This window comes from Silene latifolia, chromosome 11 (assembly GCF_048544455.1).
Source record: "Silene latifolia isolate original U9 population chromosome 11, ASM4854445v1, whole genome shotgun sequence".
Classification (NCBI taxonomy): Eukaryota; Viridiplantae; Streptophyta; class Magnoliopsida; order Caryophyllales; family Caryophyllaceae; genus Silene; species Silene latifolia.
The window spans coordinates 5,174,953-5,187,566 of NC_133536.1; positions in this window are offsets into that span (position 1 = coordinate 5,174,953).

Below are 12,614 nucleotides of genomic sequence, written 5' to 3' on the forward strand. Positions count from 1 at the left end.
TGTGGAATAAGGTGATTAAAATAAGTATAAAATTTTACTAAATAAGAAAAGAGTGAAAGTTATATGAATAGATTAAAAAGGAAAGGGAGAGAGATAAAATGAATAGGAGGGAGTATAGGTTATTTAACGCCATAAAAGTAGAGTTGCGGGCTCCATCGTCGTTTCCTTAATCTAGGTCCTAAGCTTTCATATATACGATTATGATTAACATTAATAACACAAAATGATTACGAATTTACAATTAATAATAATATGAGTACGAATAAGTTATGATGATGTCATAGTATATTACAAGTGTAAGAATATTGGGTCCAATACTATTTATGTGGACACACTATGGATAATATAACACGGGTATATTAATTACGTCTTATAAAGTATGGGCCGGATATCTTAATTGTGTAGATACCCATTAGGTTACTAATGCATGATGGTAGCGTTTAGATTAACTATATATAAGTCACCCAGGTTATGGTCATTGGTAGACACAATAACCTAATCTCCCCCGCATCCCATCGGAGAGAGATCCTGTCGGTATGTGTGTCTACTAGAAGACCTAATCCTGAAGACCGTCCTTTCAGACGGTTCATCCCAACCATTCGTCATCTAATTAGCTACGCTTCCGCTCTACAGTTTATACCGAATAATTTAGTATGAAGTTTATGATCTCTATTCGGATTAATTCTAACAAGTGGTATCATATTAAATTATTTGGGACGATTTATTTGGAAAGGTTCGGTATTCATACTGTTGTGCGAATTCAGTTATTACGTTAAATTGATTTACTCGCTGTTATCAATGTTTTGGATGAATACCGGTTGATTGATATTAATACTGTATCATGTTGATTGTCGCTGCTATATACTTAATTGATGAACATACTCATGTATAGTGGCAGACAAGCTTTTCACTATGACGATTGCTTTAGAGTTTTGAGATGCCTGTATTTCTGTTTCCGCCCTTCACAAGCTTGTGTGAATTTTTCTTTCGAGTATTCATAAATCATAATATGCGCGTTGATGGATTTCCTTGAATATTATTACGCATGTGCAATGTCCGGTTTTGCTACTCGAAAGAGATTGTTGGAGTTGTTTTATAAATAACTGCTAGTACTTGGCTTTATGGATTAATTGGTCAATAAGCACGTCGGCTAATTTAGAAATTGATCTTGGGTGCTTTTAATTAAGGGATTGGGTTTATCCATATATATGTATGCCTAATTGTCGTTTATGGTAGTAATCATGTGCATATTATGATAATATAGTATGCTTTAACCAGATTCAGTTAGCAATGTTAAGGTTTGACGGACATCATAACTCATTGAATTTGATAATTGAGGTCAGCGTATAAGAGATACGTTTAAGTATTTGTTTCAGTATTCATGTCAGATAATATGGGTTTAGGCTTTGGTGCATGGCATTACATTGGTAAAAGGACAGTGAAGTTAAGGAAACTTGATTTGGCACTTTAAACTAGTGTTTTGGTTATCTATAAGTTTGTTCGTAATAACGCACGAATTCAGTATGTAATGTTGGGCACAATGAATCTGCTAGTGTTTCCTTTTTACTTTGGTGTTTACATATGGTTTTAACTATATGGTATTGGGTCCAATACAATTTATGTGGACACGCTATTAAACCGGTTGTATTTGTTAGCTATCATTTAAGTATGGCCCAATACAGTGATCCATCGGGATAATATAATACGGGCATAATTATATACGTCTTATAAAGTATGGGCCGGATATCTTAATTGTGTAGATACCCATTAGGGCTTTAACTGATGCATGATGGGCAGGCAGCTGATATTTGTACTTTGTTCCATTACCTAAAGTTGTGAAATATATTGGTTTCAAATATTCATTTGTTACCAAGAAGGGTGTAAAAGGTAATGTGACAATCAGGATCATCATGTCGGTATTGACTATAAGGACTTTTAGGCATATTCGGTTTTTTGGTTATATTGGATGAATGTTAAAGGTTTGTTTTGCAATGGTGACATTGATGAAACTATTCAGTGCAGTAACTAGAACTTTGATTCAATAGAGTTAAAGTAGATTTTCCGCAATAAGGAATTTCATCCAATAAAGCTCAAGTAAGGTTTCGTATGGGTAAATTTGGTTCTTTGTCCATTGAGAAATAATTAATTTTGTGTTTTCCAAATTCAAATAATGATGAATCCATCATTGTTGATAGCTTTATATAGTTTAGATTTTAGTCTCTTTCAAGTAAGCTTGCATTCAAGTTCAGTGGATATAAAGAAGAAAAGAAACTACAATTCTTTTCGGTATGACACATTAAAAGGAAAATTAAAGTTTTGTGTCAAAATGAAATTGTTAGCCCCTTTACTTCGGAAATTCAAATTTAAGGGGATAAAGACAAACTAAAGGGAGATTAGATATGAAGTGATTTCAGATGTCTTACTACTATTAACACATATGGATAAGTGAACCATTTTATACTTAAGTATTAATGGTTTATATTATTATGTTAATTTTGTAGACGGAGTTTAGGCATGAATATCTAAATCTCATTTGTCAGAAGTTTTAATTTCTCACTACTACAGATACAGGCTATAACAACGGTCAAAAACCGTTGTTATATAAAAAAGCGGACGTTGTTAAAGCGTCCGTTGTAGAAGGTTTTAACAATGGTTGGTTTACTTAAGGAAACCGTTGTTAAAACTATTAACCACGGTTTTATGTATAAAAACCCGTTGTGAAAAGTGTGACTCAATTTTGGGGGGAAAGTTTTAACAACGGGTTTTAATATACAAAACCGTTGTTATAACTAAAGACAACGGGTTGTTTTAAAACAACCGTTGTTGTTTGTTCTTAAAAAATAAAAAAAAATTAAATTAAATATTACTAGATGCATGCATAATTACGGCCTGTTAGAATTCCGATGCATGCATTATTACTGACATCACTGTACATATGAACGGATAATATGGAATGAGAAGGGTTAGTAATAGGATTTGAAGCAGCATTATTGAGAGATATGATGATGATTATGGCACAACTTCCTAACATATATATTAATTAAAAATCAATTAACTCAACCCACACATTGCTTAGTATAAATATATTGCATATCTCAACTAACATTTCCATTATCTCATATATTCATCTCCAAACTCTAACTGCTAAAACAAACTCTACTTAATCTTTCAAATCAAACTCAAAAAACTCCAACAAAATGAATGATTTCATCCTTAAGACTCTTACCATGATCGAGAACAACAACAACTTCATCCGCCGGTTCCTCCATATTGAGGAAAGTTTGGAGCTACCTTGCGGATGCTCGATCCGCAAAGCACGCCAAAGAAGATGGCTTGACGGAGCGAAACGATTTGCGGCTATATGACGATATAGCAATCACGAACGGAACCTCCAAATAGCCAAGGAGGAGAGGACGGATACGATAGAAAGCGAAATAAGATCCTCTATAAAAATATAAGAATTGCATTTTTACATATGTAATTTTTTTTTTTAATTTATGTATTTATATATATATATATATATATATATATATTAATTATGTTTATCTTACTTCTTCATCTTGCTTCTTCATTGTTTTACTAACTAATTATGCGAACAATACTTAAACAAATAACATAATGGTCGATAAAAACACATACAGCAAAAGAAATAAATAGAAAAAGAAAATAATGACGATGAAACTAATAGTGACGGCGAGATTTACCTGATAAATACAGAACGTAATAGACGATGAAATCACAGTGACGGCGAGAAGATAAAGCGACGATGAGAAAGAGAGAAATAGAGAAAGAGAGAAAGAGAGTGTGTATGTGTTTGTTTGTCTGCTGTGTTTGTGTTTGTGTATTAAGGTTGTGTTTTGTGGTCTGCAGACTTACATTTGTGTGGTTTATAGTATGGAAGGTATTGACAAAGGTTATTAAACAACAACCGTTGTGAAATAAGTTTTAACAACGGTTGTAAAAAACACCCGTTGTTAAATAAGGTTTAACAACGGGTTTCAAAAATAACCGTTGTGATTACTTTTCACTAACTTTGCGCCAATTTTGCGCGAAATTATTAACAACGGTTGTGAATGTGTGACCCGTTGTTAAAACTAATAACAACGGTGTTTATAACAATACCCGTTGTAATTTATTTTAGTAAAATTCGCGCCATACATTCTACAACGTCTATTGTGATTTTCGTGAATAATCGTTGTTAAAGGGGCGTTGTAGTTGCCTGGATTTGTAGTAGTGTCTTGATGTTTTTAGTACATATTTAACTTAGTTATTTTACTCAGTAAAGGAATAATTATGTCATCTTTGATCTAAGTGTTAATACTTTGGCAAATGACTATTAAGGATTACAACGTCAAGGTTATTTTAAAGAATTTCTAAAGGAGTTTGATCTTGTATTTGATATTATATTACACCATATAAGGATTCTTAATATGGATGGTGTAGTATGAATGCAAACAAGATCCTAAGGCCTGGTAACGGGTGTGATTATTCATACTCTTTTCCATATTACTCTAGTTTTAAGTTCTTAAGCTTGCAGCTATCTCTGGATAAATTTCTAACAATACCATTGACTATTTAATCATAGTGTAAATAATGTACACATCCGGTATGTCCAACTAATTAAGGTTGAGGTTTAAAAGTTATAAGGTTAATAGTTGGATTTAAGGATAGTCAATAACTATTTTGTTGGATAATACTTAAAGTTTTAAGGGTAATAAAGTAATGATCCACAATAAAGCTATTTAAGACGGAAATTAAGGGGTTCATTGAGAATATTTAGTTTGAGTGGGAGAAAAGGTAATTGACATTGTTTTAATTCTCCTTATACATGATTATAAGATCAATTTGGTTAAACAAACTCAAATATCTCAATAAAGATCCACATAATAAGGTAAATACAACTACATTAATTACATTGTTTTCCTATATGAATAAAAATGGACAACAATGTAGTGACGGATTAACTAGTTGTAATAAGAGTTAGATAATGGAATGGTAAAGATGATTTAATCTTCTTTTGCCAAACCATTGAAGGTCCTAACTCATATAAGTGGATTAATGCCATAAAGAAAATAAGTCATTTTAGGAATGATGATATTTGGACTTTGTTCCATTACCTAAAGTTGTGAAATATATTGGTTTCAAATATTCATTTGTTACCAAGAAGGGTGTAAAAGGTAATGTGACAATCAGGATCATCGTGTCGGTATTGACTATAAGGACTTTTGGGCATATTCGGTTTTTTGGTTATATTGGATGAATGTTAAAGGTTTGTTTTGCAATGGTGACATTGATGAAACTATTCAGTGCAGTAACTAGAACTTTGATTCAATAGAGTCAAAGTAGATTTTCCGCAATAAGGAAATTCATCCAATAAAGCTCAAGTAAGGTTTTCCGCCATAAAGATTACAAATCTGCCTTGCTGTCATCTTATTTGTTTTAGATGAATGGGTAGATGATTGTGGATACTCAAGATTCAGTGGGAGTAAGTAAATATTTCTAGTTAATACCCTTTCAGTAAAGGAGACAAATTAGTCTCAAATGCCCTAAGGAAAATATTCAGAAAAATTCATTAATGCTTAAATTCATGTGCCTCAGGAAATATTTAATGTGTTTAAGTATTATGGTATATATTTAGCTTGTATACGTTCGGATATTGCATACATTCTAAAGTTTGTTGGATGATATTAAGGCAACACGGATTAGGATCTTGGATCCACTAAGGGCAGCCAAATATATTGTTGGTCATTTATATTTGGAACAAAACATTATTTATAGGAGATCGATTTAGGTTGAGATCATTTGGTATTTCGACTCCTAGTTGGTTATGAACATTTGTCATGAGGCTGCAAATTCAGTACGGTATTGAAAGACCATATAAGTTATTTTGCGACAAATGTACAACTGTAAAGTTTCTAATAACAATATAAGTGATGTATTGTTTAAGAAACAATTCAGAGTGAAAAGGTGTCAATTATACATGTTGATGCAAACTCCATTTTGCGGATCCGCTTACTAAGGAATTACCATCCACGGTCTTTCTTGAGCTAATTGCTCAAATGGGTGTTTCAGTTTTAAGGAAATTCAGTTTAAGTGGGAGTTTGTCATGTTAGACACATTAAAGTTTACGGTTATTAAGTTCTGCAGAAATAAGGTTTTCGGTTTTAGGTTTACAGTTTCACTCTGTCTTATTTTGGTTGATCTCACTAAGGTGGACCAGTTGAAAATATGCATATAGGGATCACATTCGGATGCTATTTTCATGCTGCACTCCCATGCTCGATTCATGTCGTTGGTTATATTGACATATGTGACCATTGAGGGTCCTGCTACGACAAACTGGAGCAAAGGCCGCTTTGATCCTATGTTGGTATGATTGATGGACCGAATTGCTTAAGACGGTTGGATGTTTGATAGCTTTTTTTTGAGCTCATAAGGTTATATTGTAAATACAATTATCAGGTGTCACACACTATCTGTATTTGACCCAAGTGGGAGATTGTAAGAATATTGGGTCCAATACTATTTATGTGGACACACTATTATACAGATTGTATTTGTTTGCTATCGTTTAAGTTTAGCCCAATATAGTGATCCATCTGGATAATATAACACGGGCATATTAATTACGTCTTATAAAGTATGGGCCGGATATCTTAATTGTGTAGATACCCATTAGGTTACTAATGCATGATGGGCGCATTAGATTAAAGAGACTATATATAAGTCACCTGGGTTATGGTCCCTGGTAGCACACAATAACCTAATCTCCCCGCATCCCATCAGTAGAGAGATCCCTATCGGTATGTGTGTCTACTAGAAGACCTAATCCTGAAGACCGTCCTTTCAGACGGTTCATCCCAACCATTCGTCATCTAATTAGGTACGCTTCCGCTCTATAGTTTATACCGAATAATTTAGTATGAAGTTTATGATCTCTATTCGGATTAATTCTAACAACAAGGACCGTAAAAATGATAAGATGTTGGTGTAAAAATTTAGAATGAAATTAAATATAAAATATTACTAGGTGGTATCCCGCGCTTCGCGCGGCCTGTTTCAATATTTTATGATTATAATTTAAGAAAAATTATATAATTCATATATAACTTTCAATATTTTCTCTTATAAATAATATTTTCTCAAATTTAATATTTTTAGGTTTAACTTCAATGTTTTAAAATAAAATACATAAGAGTTTTAATTAAAACTAATAAGTGATAATTAATTATGCATGATCGACGTTTTATAAATAAATTTGTGACTGCTGAAATATCATACTAATCAAAATAAAATTTATTCGAGTAATACAACAATCAACAATAAGTTCTCAAAATATATCATTTCACGATACTTTATGTCTCACATCAATTAATATTTATTCAAAATGATGTGAACATAATTTTTTGTAATTTTTAATTTTTTATGTATAACATGTGACATTTATCTATCAAACATATAGAGTTCAAACTCAACTTATTTAAATGTTTTGATTGTGTCTTGCATGTGATATGTGTCAAACATATCTATGAGAAATTTGCACCTTTTGTTTTTTTAAACAATTATATATAATGATGTTTAAGAATTTATTACCTGTAAATATAATCGGTTGAACTTTCTCAAATATTATTTTTTGATTTTTGATGTTTAACTTCAAAGTATTTAAAAGATAACATATAAAATATTTAACTAAAAGTAATACGGAGTATTTGGTTAGTCATAATCTATATTTTATATTTGACTTATACATATTTAATTAAAGATATTAAAGAAAAATGTAACATGTTTTTTACTTTTTTCATGTCGTTTATAATATTATATTACTTAATAATCATTACTTTTATTTTGATTATTCTAATGCACTCGCAATCACTATGTACATACACACTCGTACACATACTGGTTATCACACTATTGAAATCTATCAAAATCTCATATGTATTCAATTTATCCAATATAACTTTTTTCATTTCCAGACTATAAAAATTATCTCTTAGTAGTTTTTTTAAGGGTTATTTAATAACAATACTCCAAACTATTAGGGTCCTTCTTAAAATACTCCGGACTTCATTTTAACTACCAATATACATAACTTTCATACCCTTTCCCTCATATTAGAATAGGTAGACCGGCTACTTGTTAAGCCAGTAAAAATGTTTTTAACCCTTCCTAACCCCTCTTTTTCTTTTCTATTGTCATCTGTATTCAATCAACTCCATTGATACCTCCTCTCTTTTCCAACACACCAAGTGACCAACGCCATTGATGATAAACTACTCCATACTGAATCATAGCCTTACCTTTTACTTATCTCTTTGTCTTAGATCTAACCTAACAAAACCTCTGATTTATAGCTCAGGGCACTAACGACCAATTTATTCTTTCTTCCCCCTATCAATTTTAATGAACATAAATTCTTAATTCATTACTCTTTTTCAGGGTTTGTGTACTGATTTCTTATAGGGTAACTATTGTACTAATTTGTTTTAATTTACTTTCGATTTATGTACTAAATTTCCGATTGTTTTCGATGATTGTGTACTAAACTTTCGATTGCTTTCGATTTGATGAACCATATTTGCTGAAGTTATGATATTTTTGGCTGAGTATTAATTGTCGAGGGTCATACTTTGGGACAAAGTGGCGAAATTAAGTTCAGTGATAGAAAAGTTGGTTGGTCATCCATGGAAGCTTGGTGTTTATGAATGGAGTTGTGAGGAAGATAATTTTGGGTGAAATGAATGAAAAGAGATGATTATCTTTATTTAATAAAAAAAATAATTAAAATTGCTCAGGTAAAGAGTGTCATTAGCAGTAAGATTCTCCGTATTGTCAAGGATCAAGGTATTTTAGTTTCCCTCTTTCTCTTCTTTGGTAATTTGAAGTGGGTTTTTTTCGGTTCTTCTGGATTTTTTATGAAATGGAAGAGGAAGGAGATGAAGATCTTCTATAATGAGAAATGTATGACCTTTTTACCTGCTATTATAAGTTAATATAGGGTCAATTCTATTAAAAGCGAAAGGGTGTAATAGTTGGTTATATTGTTAGTTAAATTACAGTTTAGAGTATTTTGGGAAGACCCCAGTAATTTGGAGTATTCCCATTAAATAACCCTTTTTTTTTAAAGAGTGGTGTTTTTAATATATACAATGACTCTTCCAAATATATTTTTCTCAATGGATTTAATAGTCTAAGTTTTATAACTTTCTCAAAATATTTTTTTACGTAAATGTAAAACATTGTGAGACACTAACTTTAATCATCTCTACATATCAAAATAAGTATTTCAATAAATATAATGAAAATTATAATCAATTGAAAGCATTTTTCATAATGAACGTAATTATTTACATTTTAGAATTTGTATCAAAATAACTTTTTAGTAAATTTAGAATCAAATCACCGTAATTATTTAATATAATTTTATAATAAAATTTATTAAACTATAATTAATATTTTGCTGAGATTTATACAGCATTTATTATGTTTGTATTTAATTCAGCTGTAATTAATACGTGTATTTAAGGTTGGGTTGACACGTGACGCATCCACAACATTTCAACCCGATTTTATATATATATATATATATATATATATATATATATATATATATATATATATATATATATATATATATATATATATATATATATATATATATATATATATAGAAATGGGATCAAGTGAGTCCCTTAGTATAAGTGAGTCCCATGAGTCCTAATCTAAACCATTAGATTGGAATAAAATCAAGGGCTAAGATTAGAGGGAGAAAAATGGATGAGATATAAAAGCTAAAAAACCCTAATCATTCTACCACACTCATTCATTCACTCAGTCACTCTCCCTCTCTAACTCCCTCTTCTCTCTCTAGCTCCCTTCTGCCGTCCTTCACTACCCCGCCCCAATCACCGCCGCCACGCGATGCTGCCTCCACGCACTTGCCACCCCGCCTACCCGACCACGACCAACCACTGCCGACACAACACCACGACATCACCACTACCAACGACAACCACCCTCAACGCCTCATCTATTCATTTCTTTTTTTTTGTTCGGTGTCCACTTGGTGGCTGTTGCCGCTTCTTTTTTTTTTTTTCCTGTTGGATGTTGTCGTGTGGTTGTTAGGTGGTGGTGGTGGTGGTGATGTCGTGGTGGTTGTTGGTGAGTAGCCGCCGCCACCACGTTTCTCCTTTCCTTTTTTTTTTTTTTTTTTTCAGATATGTTTCTTGGTGGTCATATGTGCGGCTGCTTGTTTCGCCTCATCTATTCATTTCTTTTTTTTTTGTTCGGTGTCTTATTGGTGGCTGTTGCCGCTTCTTTTATTTTTTTTTTCCTGTCGGATGTTGCCGTGTGGTTGTTAGGTGGTGGTGGTGGTGATGTCGTGGTGGTTGTTGGTGAGTAGCCGCCGCCACCACGCTTCTCCTTTCCTTTTTTTTTTCCAGATATTTTTCTTGGTGGTCATATGTGCGGCGTTGTGGTGGGTCGTGGTGGACTCGCAAGCATTAAAGTTTCAACCCGCAAGCATTAAAATTTCAGACTCGCAAACATTAAAATTTCGGCTCGCAAGCATTAAAGTTTCGACTCGTAAGCATTAAAGTTTCATTGGTGTACCATTAAAGTTACACTCAAAAGCTGGTGGTGGGTAAGGGGTTGGTTTGGTGAAAATGGATTAAAGTTTCAAAGATATGGACTGAAGTTTCATTGACACTGACTAAAGTTTCACATGACATGGACTAAAGTTTCAAATTAGTATAATTTTAAAATCATATAAAAAAAAGTTTTAAAAATTATGATTAAAGTTGCAAGTGTAAAACATTAAAGTTACGTTAATAAAATTACAATATTCACATAAAATTTTAAAATCAGTATAATTAATTAAATTCAAATATTAGATATTGTCTAAAAAAAATTAAAGTTTCAACTTTTAGCATTAAAGTTTCACTCGTAAAACATTAAAGTTATATTTATAAATAAATAAATTCAAATTTTTATATTATAAATTATCGAAAAAAATTAAAGTTTCAATTTTTAGCATTAAAGTTTTACTCGTAAAACATTAAAATTACATTCAAAAATTAATTTTATATATTTAAAATAAAATTTTATAACATAAATTTAAATTTTTATTTACAAAATGACTTTAAATATTAAAGTTACAATCATAAAGAATTAAAGTTACATTTATAAATTAAAGTTACGCTTGTACAACATTAAAGTTACAGTTTAAAAGTTTCAAATCTCAAATATCAATCTTAAAAGATCAATGGCCAAGATTAGAACTCATGGACTCACCATTTTAGGTGGACTCATTTGAACTCCTCTCTCTCTCTCTCTCTCTCTCTCTATATATATATATATATATATATATATATATATTGGAGTACTTGGATTAGAACAAGCAAGGCTAGATAGTAAAATTACATGTAAACTAATTTTAGGGGATAAAGTTAGTATTTAGCAAATTAAAAATATATGAGTACAAATTACTTGTTTACTGTTGAATTTTTTTTTTGTTGAGAGGAAAAGATCATTTGATTAATAAAAAGTCATACGACATCTACAATATATGTCAAAATCGGCCGGATACAAATCGATTAAAACCAAATAAACTACAATCTCAACCAAATGAAGATCTCTAAACTTGATGGGCTCATGTACCGCTTCTGAACATCCTCTAACATCTCGCCTCATACGACTTTTCACAAGATCGGTCTTCGAATCTTCTAAAGCTTGGACGAGAATCGAGTTCATCTGACCAAAATGATTGTGACCAACAATCTGACAATATTTGTAATGCCACATAACGCGCGCACCGTTATAACACTGATCTTCCGCATCCTTTGAACCATTAGGGATTGGTAAACTCTCATACAGAGAGAACAAACCCACCAAAAGATGGGGACAAACCTCACACAACAGGAGAGAACAACTACACGGAAAATAAAACAAACAAACCACAAAGTAAAATGCATAAACGAAAGAAAATAAAACGCCAATAACATGAAATAAAAAGATGCAACACCCACCGCCTTCATCCCAACCAACACCATCGTCAAAACCAATCCTACCCAACCAAAATCACTCCTCAAACGATTAAGACCAGTCAAGCCTATAAGACCACTCAGATCCAAGGAGCACGACCAACCCACGAGACCCAATAGGACGATCCTCGGAACCACCGGACCAAGCAAAAGCCAAGCACAGAAAACGAAGGAGGCAGTCCGATGCTTGCCCATTAGGGACGGCAATCCGACGAGGGAAGACTCCATTGCATTTAAAAAACAGTGAGCATGCATAGAGGAGGGATAGATCGCCGGAGATAGGTCAAGGGGAGGCCTTATCTCCGGCGAAAAGGCAGGCAGGGAAGGGAGGCGAAGGGAGGAAAGGAGAAGGCGGCGGAAACCAAAACAAGATTTTTTTGGGCAGTTTTTTCTATAGAGAAGGAAGAAGTTTTTTCTAGAGAGTTTTCCCTTTATATATAGTGCTTTAGTTTCTTCAATTATTTCATAAACCTACTTGTATATATGTTGTTGTTTACTGTTGAATTTATTTCATTTTAGTCTGTTCCAGGCAAAGTTACAGAACTTTCTTACAAATCTTGTAGTAAAGATGAT